At 50.8% G+C, this 18,536-nt stretch overlaps 1 protein-coding gene across 1 annotated transcript in view; it reads left to right on the plus strand.

Annotated features, from left to right (window-relative positions):
* The window catches only part of CASQ2 (calsequestrin 2), a 71,682-nt gene that overhangs the window by 1,709 nt on the left and 51,437 nt on the right, over window positions 1-18,536 (plus strand).

An 18,536-nucleotide genomic window follows, 5' to 3' on the forward strand; every position in this document is an offset into this window, starting at 1 on the left:
AGCGTGGCTGCTGCTCAGCTGCTGAGGTCAGCCCTCACACGGCTGTCTCCGTCTGCATCGCCACCTGCCGGGCTCGGCTACCCTGCATGCCTGTCCTTGCCCAGTTAGCCCGGAACCCAGAAGGGTGCCTCTGGGTGGCGGTGCAAGTAATGGCACCCATTGCTGACTCCCTGTCAGATGAATTTGCATGTATGAGGGCACTCAACGCATTCATGGAAGGATAGAATGAAAAGACCAGGTACATAAACATTGAAATCTATGCATCTTGTTCTTATAATATGCGTTTTCCAGGAATTTTTAGAAGACCTCTCATAGGCATGGATTTCAAAATGTTCTTGAATCAAAACAAACTTACCTTTTAATTTTTTTCCACAAGCGTTTTGAAGTCCGTGTGTATGTGTGTGTGTGTGTGTGTCTCAGTATAAACTCCCTAAAGACTACGTTGGGAACCACCATGAGGAGGGGATCCCCTCCCCCCAGGCACCTTTGGTCCCACGCTGCCCTTTTGGGCGTGAGGGCCTAGGCCCAGCAGAGGCTGGTGAGTGACAGCTCAGGAGCTGGTCCCCTGCTGCTGCCTCCTCTAGCTCAAGGAGGCATCTTTAGGGATAGGAGATCTGGATTTGGGTTGTGGCTGGGCCTCTGCTAGCCACATGACACGTGACACAGGGCAGGTTACTTTCTGGGTGCCTCGTTTTTCTTATCTATAAATATGGAAAAACTAGTGACTACCACCCAGGTGGATGGTGATTCTGTAACAGTGATTAGCACGCACGGAATGGCCGCTGTGTGCAGGGACCACAGTGAGCACTTGGCATGTGTGTGCTGGGTTAAGCTCTGCAGAGGGGCTGTGGACCAAGTGCGGTTATGACCTGCATTTTATAAACGAGGAAACGGAGGCACAGTGTGACCCAGTTACCCAGAGCCACACACCTGATGCAGGGACAGGCAGCTTAGGGTCTCCGGGTCACTCCTCTAGCACCGAGAAAGCAATGCACAGGGAGCCGCTGCGTATCCCGTGCAGGAGCACAGACAACAGCCTTCCAGAAACACGTGCTCAGCCTCCCCCAGCCTGGCCTAGTGAGCCCGGCCGTCTCCCCAGCAGGCTGAGGCACACGCAGCCCTGAGGCACAGCCCGGGCAGGGTCCAGGAGCAGGCCTGGGCTCCTCTGTGAATGTAGAGAGGGCTGGCTCTTTGTGGAGATACCTGTCAGCTGCAGGCTCTTGACTTCCAAGTAAATAAATTACAAAGAGAGCGAGCAAGCAAGTGAGCAGAGGTGAGCCTTTAAGCTTTCTGCACAGGTCAAACAACTGTTTTACCCTCTTACTCCCTTGGACCCCAAACTTACACTAAGAAGAATATTCTCCCGGTCCCAGGGCTGTGGAGGGAGGCGGGGAGGCACCCCAGCGCACACCCCTGAGGCTGACAGCTGCCGTGGAGGCGGGGCCTCTTCTCAGCTTAGGGAGGGGCTCCTACTATCTTCAGCATCTGCGTGTCCCAGGAAACATGGACACACATGGAAAATACTTGTATTTCTTTTTTAAAGATTTACTTATTTATTTCAAAGTCAGAGTTACACAGCAAGAGAAGGAGAGGCAGAAAGATAGAGAGAGAGAGAGAGAGAGAGTGGTCTTCCATCTGCTGGTTCACTCCCCAATAAACTGCAATGGCCAAAGCTGAGCTGATCTGAAGCCAGAGCCCAGGAGATTCCTCCGGGTCTCCCACGTGGGTGCAGGGGCCCAAGGTCTTGGGCCATCTTCCATTGCCTTCCCAGGCTACAGCTGAGAGCTGAATTGGAAGTGGAGCAGCTGGGACTCAAGCTGGTGCCACCCACTAGGATGCTGGCACAGCAGGTGGCAGCTTTACCTGCTTTGCCACAGTGCCAGCCCCAAATACTTGGATTTAAAAGAAAAACTTTTCTTTTTTGAAAAGATTTATTTATTTTGCTTGAAAGTCAGAATTACACATAGAGAGGAGAGGCAGAGAGAGAGAGAGAGGTCTTCCATCCACTGGTTCACTCCCCAGATGGCTGCAACGGCTGGAGCTGCACTGATCTGAAGCCAGGAGCCAGGAGCTTCTTCCGGGTCTCTCACGTGGGTGCAGGGGCCCAAGAACTTGAGCCATCTTCTACTGCTTTCCCAGGCCATAGCAGAGAGCTGGATTCAAGTGGAACAGCCGGGTCTCGAACCAGCGCCCATATAGGATGCTGGCACAGCAGGCGGCGGCTTTAGCGGCTATGCCACAGCACCAGCCCTAAAAGAAAACTTTTCTATTTTTATTCTGTTCTCTGTTTTACTTATGAATGATTGATCCCAATCTATTAAATGTCACTCCCAAGCCGTGAGTTGCTACCCTCAGATGGAAATACCCGAGGAATATTTAGGGGATCAAGCTTTGGAGTTGAAAGTCCTTATCCGGCCAGTGCCGCGGCTCACTAGGCTAATCCTCCACCTGCGGCGCCAGTACTCCGGGTTCTAGTCCCAGTTGGGGCCCCGGATTCTGTCCCAGTTGTCCCTCTTCCAGTCCAGATCTTTGCTGTGGCCCCAGAAGGCAGTGGAGGATGGCCCAAGTCCTTGGGCCCTGCACCCGCATGGGAGACCAGGAGGAAGCACCTGGCTCCTGGTTTTGGATCAGTGCAGCGCTGGCCGTAGTGGCCATTTGGGAGGTGAACCAACGGAAGGAAGAACTTTCTCTGTGTCTCTCTCACTGTCTAGCTCTGCCTGTCTAAAAAAAAAAGTCCTTATCCCTCAAGGGCTGGGTCAATCTGGTAGAAACCCAAAGGCACTGTGGTCAGCTGTGTGTATGTTGTCTGCTGCTCCAGCTGTGTCAATGAAAAGACTCAAAAACAGCCCCTGGGGTCGGTGCTGTGGCGAGGTAGGTTAAACCTCTGGCTGTGGTACCGGCATCCTATGTGGGTGCCTGCTCAAGTCCCGGCTGCTCCACTTCCCATCCCGCTCCCTGCTAATGGCCTGGGAAGGCAGCAGAGGATGGCTCAAGTGCTTGGGCCCCTGCACCCATGTGGGAGACCCAGAAGATGGACCCAGCTCCAGCCATTGCGGCCATTTGGGGAGCGAACCAGTGGATGGAAGATCTCTCAGTCTCTGTCTCTCCTTCTCTTTCTATAACTCTGCCTTTTGAATAAATAAATAAATCTTTTTAAAAAATAAAAACAGCCCCAGCCACAGGACAAGGGAGTCCTTCTTGAGATGTCCTTCAATTAGTCTTGCACTTGCCACTTCCTCTTCAGGGGCCCTGGGGTTGGTACAGGGGGAATGAGACACTCCTGAGGGGAAGACAGGCAATAGAATGCAGACAGTCCCTGTGACCCAGAGCTTCTCTGGGAGTGGCCAGGAGGACTGGGGGGGGGGGCGGGGAGGGGGGAGAAGGGAAAGAAGAGGGCTCCCACTTTCTGGAGGAAGCTTTGCCAATTCTTGCTCCCTCTGCGCTTAGCGTTTTTCCTGGCCTCAGGGCCCTCGTTGCTGGAGGGCATGGTTTTTATTCTGCTTGGTTGAGTCCCTCTGGCAAAATAACATTGCCAGTTATTTTCACCTCTGTATAGCCAGGTCTGAGTTCTGTGCTGGGAACACGGTTTGGACAGGGGAGAGAATACAAGGTCACTGCAAGCTTAGCGGGAAAAGGGCGAGTAAAGTCTTGCCAGCTGCACCAGACCCAAACCCTGCTTTCCGGTTTGAGCAGGGTCCAGCTCCGGGGGCCTCGGGGCCAGTGCATGCCACATGGGTTCGGGGGATGGTCTGTTAATACTTGTCGAATGAATGAACGAAACGTTAGTGCTCAGAGGAGCCTCAACGTTGGGAATCATCTCGATGGTTCTTAGGCTCTCGCTGCACGGATGTGGCCTTGACCTAAGCAGTGAGTCGTCCCAGCTCCTGGCTGGGCACCCCTCATCAAGAAGATAACACTCATGCATTTGCCACTGTTGAATATGTGGGAAGGGAGGGAGAAGGCCATAAAAACAACTGCCTAGCCGTAAACATGTTCACATTCTGCTGAGACTCTATGTACAAGTGCACGTGTTTCAATCAGGATTATCTCATTTATGCAGTTTTGTTTCCTGCACATTTCATTTCCACCTATTGTGTGTTCCTGTGGCATTTGAAAGTTTTATGTTCTTTGCTACCCTAGTGTTTATGCCAGTGGGGCACTCCATTTTATCCCTACTCATATTTGAAAAATAATTTTCCTGTTTGAGGATCGCACCATGATTTTCAGGGTTTTAAAAATCTTTGTCTATTTAGATTTCCATTGTTGTTTCACAGAGCATTTCTTTGGTTTCTGGTTAAATTAAATTTTTTCATCTTATTTTTTTCTATGCATTTGCCCCATTTTTCTTTCTTTTTTAAAAGATTTATGTATTTATTCAAAGGTCAGAGTTACACAGAGAGGAGAGGCAGAGAGAGAGAGAGAAAGAGAGAAAGAGGTCTTCTATCTGATGGTTCACTCCCCAGTTGGCTACAATGGCTGGAGCTATGCCAATCCGAAGCCAGGAGCGAGCAAGGAGCTTCTTCCAGGTCTCCCACGTGGGTACAGGGGCCCAAGGTCTTGGGCCATCTTCCACTGCCTTCCCAGGCCACAGCAGAGAGCTGGATGGGAAGTAGAGCAGCTGGGTCCCGAACCAGCGCCCATATGGGATGCTGGCACCTCAGGCTAGAGGGTTAACCCACTGCGTCTGTCCCTGCCCCATTTTTCTAGTGGGGTGTCAACACTGAATATAAAAGGCTTTAGGGTTTTGTATGCTGTCTACCACAGCTCAGCTAGGATAGCAGATCCAGTCACATCACAGTGGCCGGCTCCTGTTAGCATCAGCTGAGACCCAGAGGCAGGTACTGGCGGTGGATTCAGTCCCTCCCTGCCCCTTGTTTTCTGCCTCCTCTTCCTCCTTGAAACCGCTCCTGTCACATTCTATAAATACTATGGGAGAAAGTCCTCCAGCAGCGCCAGACCACTCTCAGGTTGACAAGCTCGAGAGACATGGTGTGCTCAGTGCCGGCCTCTGCCACGTGGACCTGGGTTCATCTCCTGAGCAGGCAACGGCTGTGTTCAGGTGCCTGAAGCAGCAGATGGTGTGGTGAGGGGGGAGCGAAGGCCCCCAGGCAGAGCCAAGTCATAAACGCTGGGTCCTGTTGACCCTCACTCCCCAACTAGGTCCAGACATGAGCAGCCCACTCCATCAGTTCACAGGTGGGGGCACCAGGCCTTGGGAGCTCCAGCTGGGGAGGTGAGGGCGTGTTGCCTCCCAGCAGCCAGCTGAGCCCTGAAGGAGGAGTGACTTGGCCATGGTCAGACTCTGGCCACCCCTGACTTGTCAGTGGCCTCGCTGAGCCTGTGTCAGCTACAACCTAGTAAGCACCACTTACTAAATGAGGCCTCTTCTGCGCTCCAAGCTGCACAGCTCAATCTCACTCCCCTGGGAGGAGCTCCAGGGTTCCTTCGAGCCCCCTTCTACCTTTTCCCTGGTGGAGACAAATGTAGGGTTTTGCCCTCTGCAACGCTGGCCTCCCAAGAGCAACCTGAATTCAAGGCGAGCTTGATCCCAGGGGAAGCCAAAACAGAACAAAGACACTGAAACAATGCAGTTCACATTGAGTGAGAAAGATCAAGAAGCTGCCTGTAGATCAAAAACACAATGGGGCCGGCGCCGCGGCTCACATGGCTAATCCTCTGCCTGTGGCGCTGGCGCTGGCACCCCAGGTTCTAGCCTCAGTTGGAGGGCTGGATTCTGTCCCGGTTGCTCCTCTTCCAGTCCAGCTCTCTGCTGTGGCCCGGGAGCGCAGTGGAGGATGGCCCAGGTCCTTGGGCCCTGCACCTGCATGGGAGACCAGGAGAAGCACCTGGCTCCTGGCTTCGGATCGGTGCAGTGCACCGGCTGCAGCAGCCATTTGGGGAGTAAACCAACGGAAGGAAGACCTTTCTCTCTGTCTCTCTCTCACTGTCTAACTGCCTGTCAAAGCACACACACACACACACACACACACACACACCGGAACGTGACTGGCATCGTGGCACAGAGATCTCAGCGGCCGCCTGCAATACCAGCATCCCATATCGGGGTATCTGAGTCCTGGCTATTCCACTTCCAATCCTGCTCCCTGCTGATGCACCCAGGGAGGCAGCAGAGGATGGCCCAAGTACCAGATGGAGTTCTAGACTCCTGGCTTTGGCCTGGCCTAGTCTTGGTAGTTGCAGCCATTTGGGGAGTGAACCAGCAGATGGAAGATCTCTTTCTATCATTGTGTCTCCTCTCTCTGTGTCACTCTGCCTTTCAAATAAATACATAAATTGTCACACACACACACACAATTGACTGGATTGAGGGGTCTCGTGGCAGTGTGGCTGTGGAGGCCCTGATGTTAGAAGGATCCCACTGGCCATGCCTAAGCGATAATGGACATCCCTCTGGGAGCTCCTGCGTGCTCTGGGAAAGTGTCCCTGTGCTGCCCAGCACCAAAGCCAGAGGTGGGTGTCATTAATGCTCCCCTCCCCTCCTACCTTATCCCTAAACCCCAGAACAATCTCCCTTCCTCTGACCCATTGCACTGCATAGCAAGAAGGAAGGAAGACGACCAAAGCTTTTACCTGGTAGGCTTCATCTTTGCATGGAAGCAACTCTGTAGCCACATAAGCCTCTAGACAGAAAGGAGAAAGGAGATGTGCAGGGGTCCCAGACTAGTTTTAGGATCTCTGGGCACTTTTTATTTCCTAGTCACACACTTACAGTTAAGGCTGGTGCTTGTCACTGCCTTCACGTGTGTTGGGTGGTAATGGGTTACTGTGATGGGAGCAACAAAATAGAACAACCTGTAACCAAGATGCAGTTTTGCAATTTTTTAAAAAAATTATTTGTTTGAGAGAGAGAGAGTTACAGAGAGAGAGAGAGGGAGAGACAGAGAAAAGTCTTCCATCCAGCATGGCTGGAGCTAGGTGGATCCGAAGCCAGGAGCTAGGAGCTTCTTCTGGGTCTTCCACACAGGTGCAGGGGCCCAAGGACTTGAGCCATCTTCCACTGCTTTTCCAGGCTATAGCAGAAAGTTGAATCAGAAGAGGAGCAGCTGGGACTAGAACCGATGCCCATATGGGATGCTGGCACTGCAGGTGGACGCTTAGTTTACTGTGCCACAGTGATTGAGGGAAGCCACAAGGGATTTTCTCAGGCCAGTTAGTGAGTGTTTAGCACATGGGAATAAGATCTGTGAATCCCTTATTGTTCATTCCTTCATCAAACATTCATTGCTCTCAGTAGACCCTCAACAGTCTAAGCACAGACACGAGATGGGCTAAGTGCATGTGTGGATGGAGAGTGAGCGGTGCTTCCCAGTGCTGACCACAGGAACAGTGAGAATGTGCTCATTTGGTTTGGGTGAACATTGGACTGGCAGGCAATCGGGAGTCCTGGGACCAAAACAGCTTTATGGCTTGGTGTGGGCATGGGTATAGTCTAATCTCTATTTTAAGTCCTTGAGACATGTATAAGGTGCACAAAGTGATGACAAGATTTATTTTAAAAATGAGAAAGAGAATACAGATTCACACCTGAGTGTGGGTACAGAGAACTACCTGTTATGAGTGGGCCAGAGGATTGCCTGAAAAGGGAGAGGGAGGAAAACTAGAGTAACCCACTCCACACACAGTCTGCAGTGGTAAGAAGCCACTGGGATTTTAGGATAACTCCTTAAATTCCACGTGGAGTGTAATTTTCATATTGTCATGGCATCTCCCTCTTCTGGGTCCCAGATGAAACAGGTGCATCCTGGGAAAGAAGGTGTTTGATTGACAGGTAGAGGGGATAGCATTACACTGGGGACTTACCGGGACATCCAGCTCACTCAGACCTGAACTGGCTGCCTGGTTATACCACGTCAATCTCCGTGACTGAGCACTGGCTGACCTGCTGCTCCTGGTCATCTTCCCTAGGCCATAGCTGGAGTTTGAGGCCTGAGGCTACTCCTCTCTGTCCCCTCTTTGGGGCCCTTCTGCTCCTCCTGCCTAAGGACATAATCACTATAGCTCACCACATGGTAGCTGAGGGGATACGCTGCTACCATCCTCACGGGGACTCCCTCTCAAGCCCTCTTGGATATTAGAAAATGATTGGTAGGGGCCTTTCCATCAGCAGGAAGGGTTAGTGCTAAGACCAGTTTCCCTGTGCTGGGACACAGGTTACTTTTCAATAATTTTTAGAAGATTACTCTAACACAGTTATTCATTAGACCTGTGGGGAGGGACAGGTTAGTCCATCATCCATGGCAGAATCAAGAATCAGAATCCGGGGCCAGTGTTGTGGCGTGGTGAGTAAAGCCGCTGCCTGCGACAGTGGCATCCTGCACTGCCATGTCCCGGCTGCTCCACTTCTGATCCAGCTCTCTGTTAATGGCCTGGGAAAAGCAGTGGAACCCAAGTACTTGGTCCCCTGCCACCCATATGGAAGACCCAGATGAAGTTCCTGGCTCCTGGCTTCAGCCTGGCCCAGCACTGGCCATTGTAGCCATCTGGGGAGTGAATCAGCAGATGGAAGATCTCTGTCTCTCCCTCTTTCTCTGAGTTGCAAAATAAACAAATAGATCTTTTTTTAAAGCAATAAAAGAAATCAGTTCTTGTGCGAGGGAGGCCTATGGGTTCTACAGCTGAGTCTCACTCCCTTTCTCTTTCTCTCTCTCCATCTCTTTTTTCTAAATTTTGTTCCTTATTTGAGAGACAGGTGAGAGAGAAAGCACTCTCACCCATTGGTTCCCAGTGGAAGCCAGGGGCAGGGAACTCAGTCCAGATCTCCCACATGGGTAGAAGGGATTAAGTCACTGGGCCATCACCAGGCCTCCCAGGTTCTATTTTGGTGGAAGTTGGAGTGGGGAGTGAGAGCCAGGTGTTGAAGCCCGGAACACCGACATGGGATGCAGGTGTCTTAACTGCTAGACCAAATGCCTACTCCTGGTGAGTGTACTGCTGCTGCTGTTCTCAGTCTGCCAAGGCCCCTAAAACACTGAGCTCTCGTCTTTGTTCTGGTCTCAGTCTCCTAAGTCATCTATCAGTGAAAAGTAACCTTTAGCTGGGCGTGGCCGCAGCCTCTGGCCCAGCCTCTGCCGTGTGCCCAGCACCACAGGCAAGACTCTTGGATGCATGGAGACCAGGCCATGCTTGTACATTCCACTTAGATGAAGCAGCTGGAAGTCAGAGCACCTGAACCAGTGTTCCGTTTACAAGTTGGTGCTGGGCAAGTGGAAGGTGCGTCTCATTGCCCAGGTAGTTTCCACATCAGTGAACTAAGCGAATTCATTGAACATGGATGAATAAGAGTTTCATCAATGCAGATGAATAAAATCATAAAATGTACAAGAGTTAGGGATTATTATTTTTGTTATATGAATTTCTGTTTAAGAGATCATTATTTTTGTTAATTCATCTACAGGGGTACTTTTTAAAATCCATGGAAAAATAGAATTCAAAGATAGGTTTATTTGGCACAAAAATTTTGAAATCCATGCATAGTTTTCATAGTATAAATTTTCCATGAACTTTTTGAAGACTTCCTATATATAGAATGTCTAATCAAGTGCTTGATTAGTGCTTACCAGATACAGATTTTTCTCACCTGCCTCTTGAACTTCGGTACATGGTCTTAGCTCTAATAATTCTCAACTTCGGTCGTTCATTAGAATTGCCTAGGAGTCGTAAAAATTACTGTTGCTACATATAGTCGCTGCTGTCCAAGATACTGGCTTCACTGGTCATGGGATTAGGGTTGATGTCCGGGAACTATAGTTTTAAAAAGATCCCTGGTGGAAGCCGGCACCCTGGCTCACTTGGTTAATTCTCCACCTGCAGCACCAGCATCCCATATGGGCACCGGGTTCTAGTCCCGGTTGCTCCTCTTCCAGTCCAGCTCTCTGCTGTGGCCTGGGAGTGCAGTGGAGGATGGCCCAGGTCCTTGGCCCCTGCACCCGCATGGGAGACCAGGAGGAAGCACCTGGCTCCTGGCTTTGGATTGGCGCAGCGCTGGCTGTGGCAGCCATTTGGGGAGTGAGCCAACGGAAGGAAGACCTCTCTCTCTCTCTCTCTCTCTCTCTCTCTCTCTCACTGTCTAACTCTATCTTTCAAATTAAAAAAAAAAAAAGATACAAGCAATTATGCATGGATTTCATAAATTTTTGCCTGGAAATAAATTTGTCCTTGATTTCCATTTGAAGAATGCTTATATTTGCTTGCTGTGTCATGTTTCCCCTTTCCCCAAAAGAGATGGCAAATGGAAAACCCTGGAGGTATGTGGATGCTGTGATGTGTAATGGAAAACTGAGAAAGCTGCTCGGAGCAAACCAGAGTGCTTCATAATGTGGAAGCAAGACGTGTGAGTGCTCAGAGAGGTTCTTCTTCTTCTTCTTCTTCTTTTTTTTTTTTTTTAAGATTTATTTATCATTTATTTGAAAGGCAGAGTGACAGAATGGGAGAGAGCGAGAGACAGGAGCAAGTGAGTGAGAGTGAGTTTCCATCTTCTGGTTCACTCTCCTAAATGACCTTAATGGTAGGGGCTGGGCCAGGCTGAAACCAGGAGCCAGGAGCTGCATCCTGGTCTCCCACATGAGTGGTGGGGGCCCAAGCACTTGGGCCATCTTCCACTGCTTTCCCAGGTGCAATTGTAGGGAGCTGGATCAGAAGCAGAGCAGCCAGGACTTGAACTCCAATATGGGATGCCAGGATTGCCAGCGGCTGCTTAACCCACTCCATCACAACACAGACCCCAAGGGGGTCATTCTTTCCTTTCAGTGAACGCTCACCTTACTTAGGCACAGATGGCATGGCCCCCGATGACTGAGGAGATGTTCGTTCTTTTGTGGATGGTAAGAACATACTTCCTCTAGTCTATGCTAAATGTCAGCCTCTCAGGGAAGCTTTTCCCTGAGCGCTTGTATGAAGCCCACTGCTCTCACCTCTTCTATCCTCCTTTATGTTTCTCTGTAGCACTTGGCTGTCATTTTGCAGCCATCTGACACCCCACAGGGGTAGGGCACCTTTTCTCTGCCAAGGGCCATTGGATATTTATAACATCATGTGTGGGCCCTACAAAATGATCAGCTTAAAAATGAGCCTGCTGTAGATTTATGGAATTTCGAGTCCTGCCTGCTGTTGCCTTGGCAGGGCCAGCCCAAATGATTTCTCAGGACTTATAAGGCCCATGGGCCAGGTGTTCCCCACCCACACTACAGAATCGAAATCCACAAAGGCCAGGACGTACTCTCTTCTATTGCTGCACCTTAGCCCTTAGATCGGTGGGTATTCAATGGTGTTTGCTGCCTGAATGCTGAGTGAACAGAGGACAAGGAAGAGAAGGGGAATAGCACTTGGAAGAGACTTCATAAACCATGCCCAATGTACACGCTTTGGGAATGTTATTTTACTTATTTCTTACATTCTCATATTGCCAGCAGAGAGGTGAGCCAGAGAGTTCATGAAAATTGCCCAAAGTCACAAAGCAATGATGTAGCAGAGCATGAAACTGGGATTTGAATTCACACTGATGTGGTTGCAAATGGAATGTTCTTGCCGCTACGCCAAGGGACAGCTGACAGGGATTACAAGCCCTGCACACTTACACTGGGACAATATCTTTAGTTTGTAGTTTGGATTTCAACCCATACTTGAACAACATGAAATTATATACTGGGCTAACTGTGCATAGAAGCTAAATGACTAGTGTGACTAAGATGGACTAACGTTTAAGCTACTTGGAACTTAAAGGTTAGAGGGATGGATGGATGGAGAGATGGATGGATGGATGGATGGATGGATAGGTGGATTGATGGATGGATGGAAGATGGATGGATGGGTAGATGGATGATGATAGGTGGATGGATGGATGAATGGGTAGATGGATGGGTGGATGGGTAGGTGAATGGAAAGAGGGCAAGAAGGAGAAGACAAGGGATTAAAAATACATGGTCTATATTGGAAGTACATTTCTCCTTGATCTCTTTAAAATTAAGTTAAATTAAAATTTATTGGAGTTTTGAGTAGAATAGTAGGGGTTGACTCAGATTCAGGGGTCTATTGCTCACCATTACTTAATCTCACTGAAATGTGAGTAAAACTGATTCTTTTTTAAACCATGGGACTCTCAGCTTAAAATATCTACACACATGGGCTCAAACCTCAGGCTCTGTAAGGCTGACCCGGCATTCTGAAGTCTAAACCTGCTTAGCACTGGCAAATGTCCCAGTGGTTGTGTTTCCAAACCCCAAGAGAGGGAGGCCAGATAAAGTTGCTGGAGTCAAGCAGATCTGCAGATGGAGGATGTGGGAACACTGGGCAGAGAATAGCAACACACACAGGACTCAGGTATTTTTTCCAAGGGTTCATGGCCCAAAGATGGTATTCTCCAAACCCACACCTGCTCCCCTCTGAAAAATTAGATGAGGTCAGGATTATTTTGGTCTGGATTGAAGAAGGCATCCTCACATAGAACCTGTGGTCATTTGGGAGATGCTTGCTCTTAAACTGTGGCTCCATAAAGCTCAAGAGCCAGTGAAGGAATGTGTGATGAGTGTTTGCTGTGCGCTTTTCAGTAACATGACTGATGCCTTGTGTGAGATGGCGGAAGAGCAAGAAGGACTATTTTAAGAACATGGACTGAGTAGACGGTAGTTAAGTTCTTCCTTGTGCATAGAGAACTGTTAAAGACATAGAGATTTTACAAAATGGAAAATACATTTTTGAGACCATGGGAAGCTGCTTCTCTCACTGCTCCCACCCCCAGAAAGCCCCCAGTAAGACTCAAGCCCAAACAGGACAGCTGGCCACTGTATTCCTGAAACAGATCTCCTCCCAAAGTTACAATTTTTAAATGAGGACCCAAGGCACCATGAAAGCCACCATGATGGAAATATGATCAGGGCTATGATAATGTAAAGCAGAAAAACAAGGCCGGTGCCGAGCTCACTAGGCTAATCCTCTGCCTTGCAGCGCCGGCACCCCGGGTTCCAGTCCCAGTCGGGGTGCCGGATTCTGTCCCGGTTGCCCCTCTTCCAGGCCAGCTCTCTGCTGTGGCCAGGGAATGCAGTGGAGGATGGCCCAAGTGCTTGGGCCCTGCACCCCATGGGAGACCAGGATAAGCACCTGGCTCCTGCCTTCGGATCAGCGCGGTGCGCCGGCCGCAGCGCGCCAGCCGCAGCGGCCATTGGAGGGTGAACCAACGGCAAAGGAAGACCTTTCTCTCTGTCTCTCTCTTTCACTGTCCACTCTGCCTGTAAAAAAAAAAAAAGGCAGAAAAACAAAAAGTAATGTATAGGGGCCAGCGCTGTGGCACAGTAGGTTAATCCTCTGCCTTGCCTGTGGTGCTTGCATCCATATGGGCACCGGTTCTAGTCCCGGTTGCTCCAGCTCTCTGCTAACAGCCAGGGACAGCAGTGGAAGTTGGTCTAAGTGCTTGGACCCCTGCATCCATGTGGGAAACCCAGAGGAGACTCCTGGCTTCTGGCTTTGGATCGGCTCAGCTCTGGCCCATGTGGTCATTTGGAGAGTGAACCAGTGGATGGAAGATCTCTCTGTCTCTCCCACTCCTTCTCACATCTGAAACTCTACCTCTCAGATAAATAAATAAAATCTTTATAAAAAAAGGAATGTAAAAAATCTGCTTCAGAATCACAAGATTTCTCTTTAAAATCAGCAACCTTGCCCTCTTAACAGCTGGAGCTTTTGCTAGTTGGTGTGGAGCATGTTTGCGTAGTTATCAGCTTAGTCTTTGCACTTGTCTGAGATGACTTGTTGCTCCTAGAAAGCCAGCCCCCTGAAGGACTGGGCCTGTTCAAAGAAGCCACTGAGGCTTCCCTGTTTTATCAACTGAATGTGGCAAGCCAGAGTTATCTCGATAAGCTGCTTCTGTTTGGACAGCCATGTGGGACGATGGCCAGGTTGCCGTCTTGCAATGTGACGAGCTGGGCAGGCCAGAGCCGCTTCTGAGTGCCCAGAGTGCCTCGTTCCAGAAGCTTCTGCCTGCTGCTGGGTGTCCCATGCCAGGCAGACCACTCTCCCCCCATCTGCTGTGTGCTGGATGGGCCAGGAGAGCCGCTGATAGGTACACCCTGACACGCTCACCTGCCTCTGCCTTACACCCACATATTCAGCACTTTGGCTCAGGATACCAAACGGCTGGTCAGCCTGATCACATATCTAGATTATCTAGGAAGGAAACGAGAGCATCCCACAGACTCAGAGGAAAGTAAATGCAACACGTGCACAGCGGTGAGTACCAGCACCCAGGAGGGTAAGCAGCAGAGGCTTGGTGCTGGCCCCAGCTGGAGTTGATGCCTTGCACTGCAGACATGTCCCTCAACTCCCAAAGGCCGAGTGCTTCCTTTGTGAATATAAACCACAGGCTGCACCTTGCTCACCAGGGCCTTCTGAACGTAAAAGGGGTGACCTGTTGGGAACCACCGGGATGGGGAAGCACATTGCAACCTGCAGCTCTCTGCATACCTTAACTCTGTGTGGCGTCTCTTGTCACCAAAATAGATGCCAAGCAGACATCTCACAAAGCTCAGCCAGGCAGTGGCAGGTTCCTTCTCTGCTTTGCTCTGTGTACCATGGGAGAGAGAAGTCAGGGGCTTTTGTCCACTCATTAGTTCACATTTGGGAGATTCCCCGCAGGAGCTGGAGCACCCTTTTGTAAAAATGAGAAGGACCAACCCATGGCAGGTTCATTTGCAAAATCTCTCTCTGGCGCCAGAAGGGCACTGACTATTGCGTGGGACTCCCTCCCAGGGAGAGCTGGGGCGGAGGCTAGCAGGGATGTCGTGGCGTCGGCTGCTCTTGGGTGCAGAATTTGGTAGGGAAAGCTTGAGAAAGGGTGTGGCCTAACCCCACATCAGTCAAATCTAATTTTTAAAAAAATCCCATGCAATGGTGTTTTTAGTATCACGACAAAACAGAGCAAAACCCAAACCCTAGAGGCTCCCTCATTCAGTGATTTGGATAGCACATCATGCTACACAAGCTAAGGATGTGACTGTGTGTTAGCAGCTACTGTGTAGAGCACAGGTGCTCAGCATCCAGGCCCAGGTGCAGCCATGTCTCATCACCTCGGACCTGCTCAGAAATGCACGCTCTTGGGATCCATCCCGGACCTACTGAGTCAGAAACTCAGGGGTGAGCCTGGAAATTTGCATCTCACCAGCCCTCCTTCCAGAAAATTCCAGGGTGGGTGGGGCACATGTTCAAGCACAACAGGTTCAGCATAAGGGGTCTCCCCTTAGAGGAACTAAGCTTCCACTGTGAGCCGCCTCGGGTCCCTGCTGCAACCATTAGGTCTCATTTGTTTCTTTTTAGATGAGCAAATTGAAAGTCAGTGAGGTTGCAACCTGCTCAGAATTATAATAAGTCTGCTCAGCTAAAAAGGGAGCAGAGCCAGGTCCCTCTGAGGCCCGGTGCAGGAGTAGAATGGGTGAGGCTGATAAGGACTTGAACTTGAACTCTAGGTGCTACAGTGTCAGGCTTGGAATCCCAGCTGAGCTGGATGAAGTGCTGTGAGGCCTTGGATGAGGTAGTTAACCTCTCTGTGCCTCCACTTGCTTCCTTATCTACAAACCTCTTCCTCATGAGGATTTTGTGAAGATTCAGTAAGATAAGTCGTGGAAGGTAGTTGGAGTTGACACAGTAAACGCCCCTGAAACACTACTGTTGCTGTTATGTGGCCTGTTAGCCTGGTGTACAGAGAAGACAGCATTGGCCCTTGGGTCCGTTCCTTAGCCTGGCCTAAGGGGTCAGCACCTAAAGTGACAATAGAAACCATCCACAGACTCCCTCCCCTCCGAGGCTCCTACAGGGATCGCCCATTCCTGCTCTAAGAGGCACAGGGATTTACCTGAATAAAATAAAATAGCTGTCCCATCGTTCAGCCAGCCTCCTCCATGGGCCCGTCACGTGCCAGCCACCCGGCTATACATAGCCCAGGCCTCAGTTGAGGGCAGCAGCAAGTGACAGGAGCTTACCGGAGATAAACTCAGCTCTCTGGTCTCGGGGGAGCACGCACAGTTGTTGAATGCTTGATGTGTTGCCAGAGAGACGCGGGTCAAAACAGCCTTTGGGCTCCTGGCTGACTTGGAAAGAGCCAGCGTGCAGCCAGGAGACTTTTCCCGCTGGCCTGAGGGACCCTCCCTTTGAGCACAGACCTGCGCCATGTTCCCCCAGGCTCCTCAGTGCTTGAGGTTGTGTATCACCTTTTTCACCTCCCCTCCAATGAGCAGTCGCCTCCTGTATCTGCGCTGGCCCATACCTGCCCCACCTTCCCACAGCCACCAAGTGAGGGGGCTTTTCTCCTCCCCAGACACTGCTCTCTGCATGTGCTGCAAGGGGAGCTTTCTCCCGTCTCCCTGGATTCAGGCTGCCAAGAGCTGCAGAGGGCCTTGAAAAGATGGATGGGATGTGCTGTCCTCAGAGGCCTGGGGCCCGCCGGCGGCACGGGGAGCCGGCCCCTCTCACTGCCCTGTGAGCTTGCCCCTCCTTTCATGGGCAAACTTCTCGAACAAGTGATCCACACCTGCTCTGACTTGTCCCTGCCACCCACTCAATTCCTTAACTCCCAGTGCTTTGGCTCTTGTCCCAGCTCTTCCCTGCAAGGTCACCCGTGACTTTCCAGTCCTGAAATGAGACACCTCATGGGGGTCCCACCCCTCCCTGATGCCCTGCGACACCTGATATGCCCACCCACGCCTTTGCGGCTTTGGAGTTGTGACCACGGGATCCCTTCCCTCCTTCTGCGTCTCTGTCTGCTCCTCGGCCTCCAGGACGGGCTCTCCCTGCTGCTCTTGCCTCCAGGTTGGTCGCCCTCAATTCTCTGGATTTCTAGCACCTCGCCTCCCAAAGACGTCGCCCACCCTCCTGCCTCCGCCTCCGCCTCCCACAGTTCCTTGCAAGCCCCAGGTCAGCCCCTTCATCCCCCAGCTGGGCTTCCATGACTGTAAACTCGCTCTGAGCAGAGCTGGGCCCCCTTCTGGCATGCCCTGCTGGCCTCACTATTTGTCCTTCTCTCTGTCCCCAGATTGGAGACCCTGGGACCGTCGTGTCTCCCCCTGTCCTTCGTCTCCACCCTTCTCTCTCTCTGAAGCCAAAAAAGAGTTTCCAGATCTGACTGACTCTCAGCTCGCCCCATCCCTATACAATTGCTTCTCCTCCTCCACTGCCACCGCCTTTGTGTGACACCAGGGCCACCTGCCTCGGTCTCTGGCATCAGTGTCTCCCACAGGTCACCTTTCCCTTCCACGCTTCTTCCTACCTGTCAGATCCATCAGCCCACGACACGAGTCCTGTTGTCCTTCTTCCCGAATCAGAGCTTCTGGTCTCACTCCTGGGCTATCACATAGATGGTTGATAGACAATAATGGTGTGAATTTACTTGCACTTACACTCTGAAAGGGTTGCAAAGGAAAAACAGAAGGTTTGTGGTCAAAGGGGAAAGGGGCACCTGACTGGGACTGGGAGTCTGAGAATGCCTTTTGAGGAACTGACATTCAAGTGTAGGATCAAGGAAAGCAGGACTTGGTGAGGAATGGGGGGAAAGAGATGGGCGTAATGGGAAGCAGAGTGGGTTTTGGTGCCTTTGTGCACATTAGGACAAGGGGTGCCCTGCGGGCAGCTGCAGCCTGTGCCCAGCCTTGGGATTGGGAGTGCAGCTGCATGAGCTGATGCCATCTGTGCCAAGTCCTGAGGCAGGCAAGAGCCTGATGCTTTGAGAAATGAAAGAAGAGCATGTTACTAAGTGAGAGCGTGGCCCTGAGTAAGGCTGGCGAGGCAGGAAGGCCTCCTGGGGCAGAGACTTGCTGGTTTAGATTCATCCTGGCTGAATTCAATTCACAGTGGGTAACACAGCCCACCGGGCTCTGCATGACTGGCTGTCCCTGCTTGACAGCTCTCTCTTTTAAGTCTCCATAGCCCTTTATTTTCTGCCCGGGCCCTTTAGCACCTAAAGCTAAGTTTTCAACAACTCCCTCCCTTATTTTTTTTTAAAGATTGATTTTATTTATTTGAAAGACAGAGTTACAGAGAGAGGTAGAGACACAGAGAGAGGTCTTCCATCTGCTGGTACACTCTCCAGATGGCCACAATGGCTGGAGCTGGGCCAATTCAAAGCCAGGAGCCAGAAACCAGGAGCTTATTCCAGGTCTCCCATGCGGGTGCAGGGATCCAAGGACTTGGGCCATCCTCCACTGCTTTCCCAGGCCATAGCAGAGAGCTGGATTGGAAGAGGAGCAGCTGGGACTAGAACCGGTGCCCACATGGGATGCTGGCACCTCAGGCCAGGGCCCTAACCCATTGCGCCACAGCACCAGCCCCAATTCCCTCCTTTATTAAATCAAGGTCTTTGAAGCTGACGCATGTCTGACAGGTTTTCATTTTACAAACTACCTTGAACCTACTAGATACTCATTTATTGATTGTTGCTCCTTCTGTTCCAATAGTTTAAACATTGGTAGTTTTGAATTGGTACATAAAATCAAAAAGAAAATCTAACATTTATTAGACCCTTACAACATGGCAAGAATTGA

Source organism: Oryctolagus cuniculus, chromosome 7, assembly GCF_051225735.1.
Source record: "Oryctolagus cuniculus isolate XC-2025 breed Fujian yellow rabbit chromosome 7, ASM5122573v1, whole genome shotgun sequence".
In the NCBI taxonomy this organism is placed as follows: Eukaryota; Metazoa; Chordata; class Mammalia; order Lagomorpha; family Leporidae; genus Oryctolagus; species Oryctolagus cuniculus.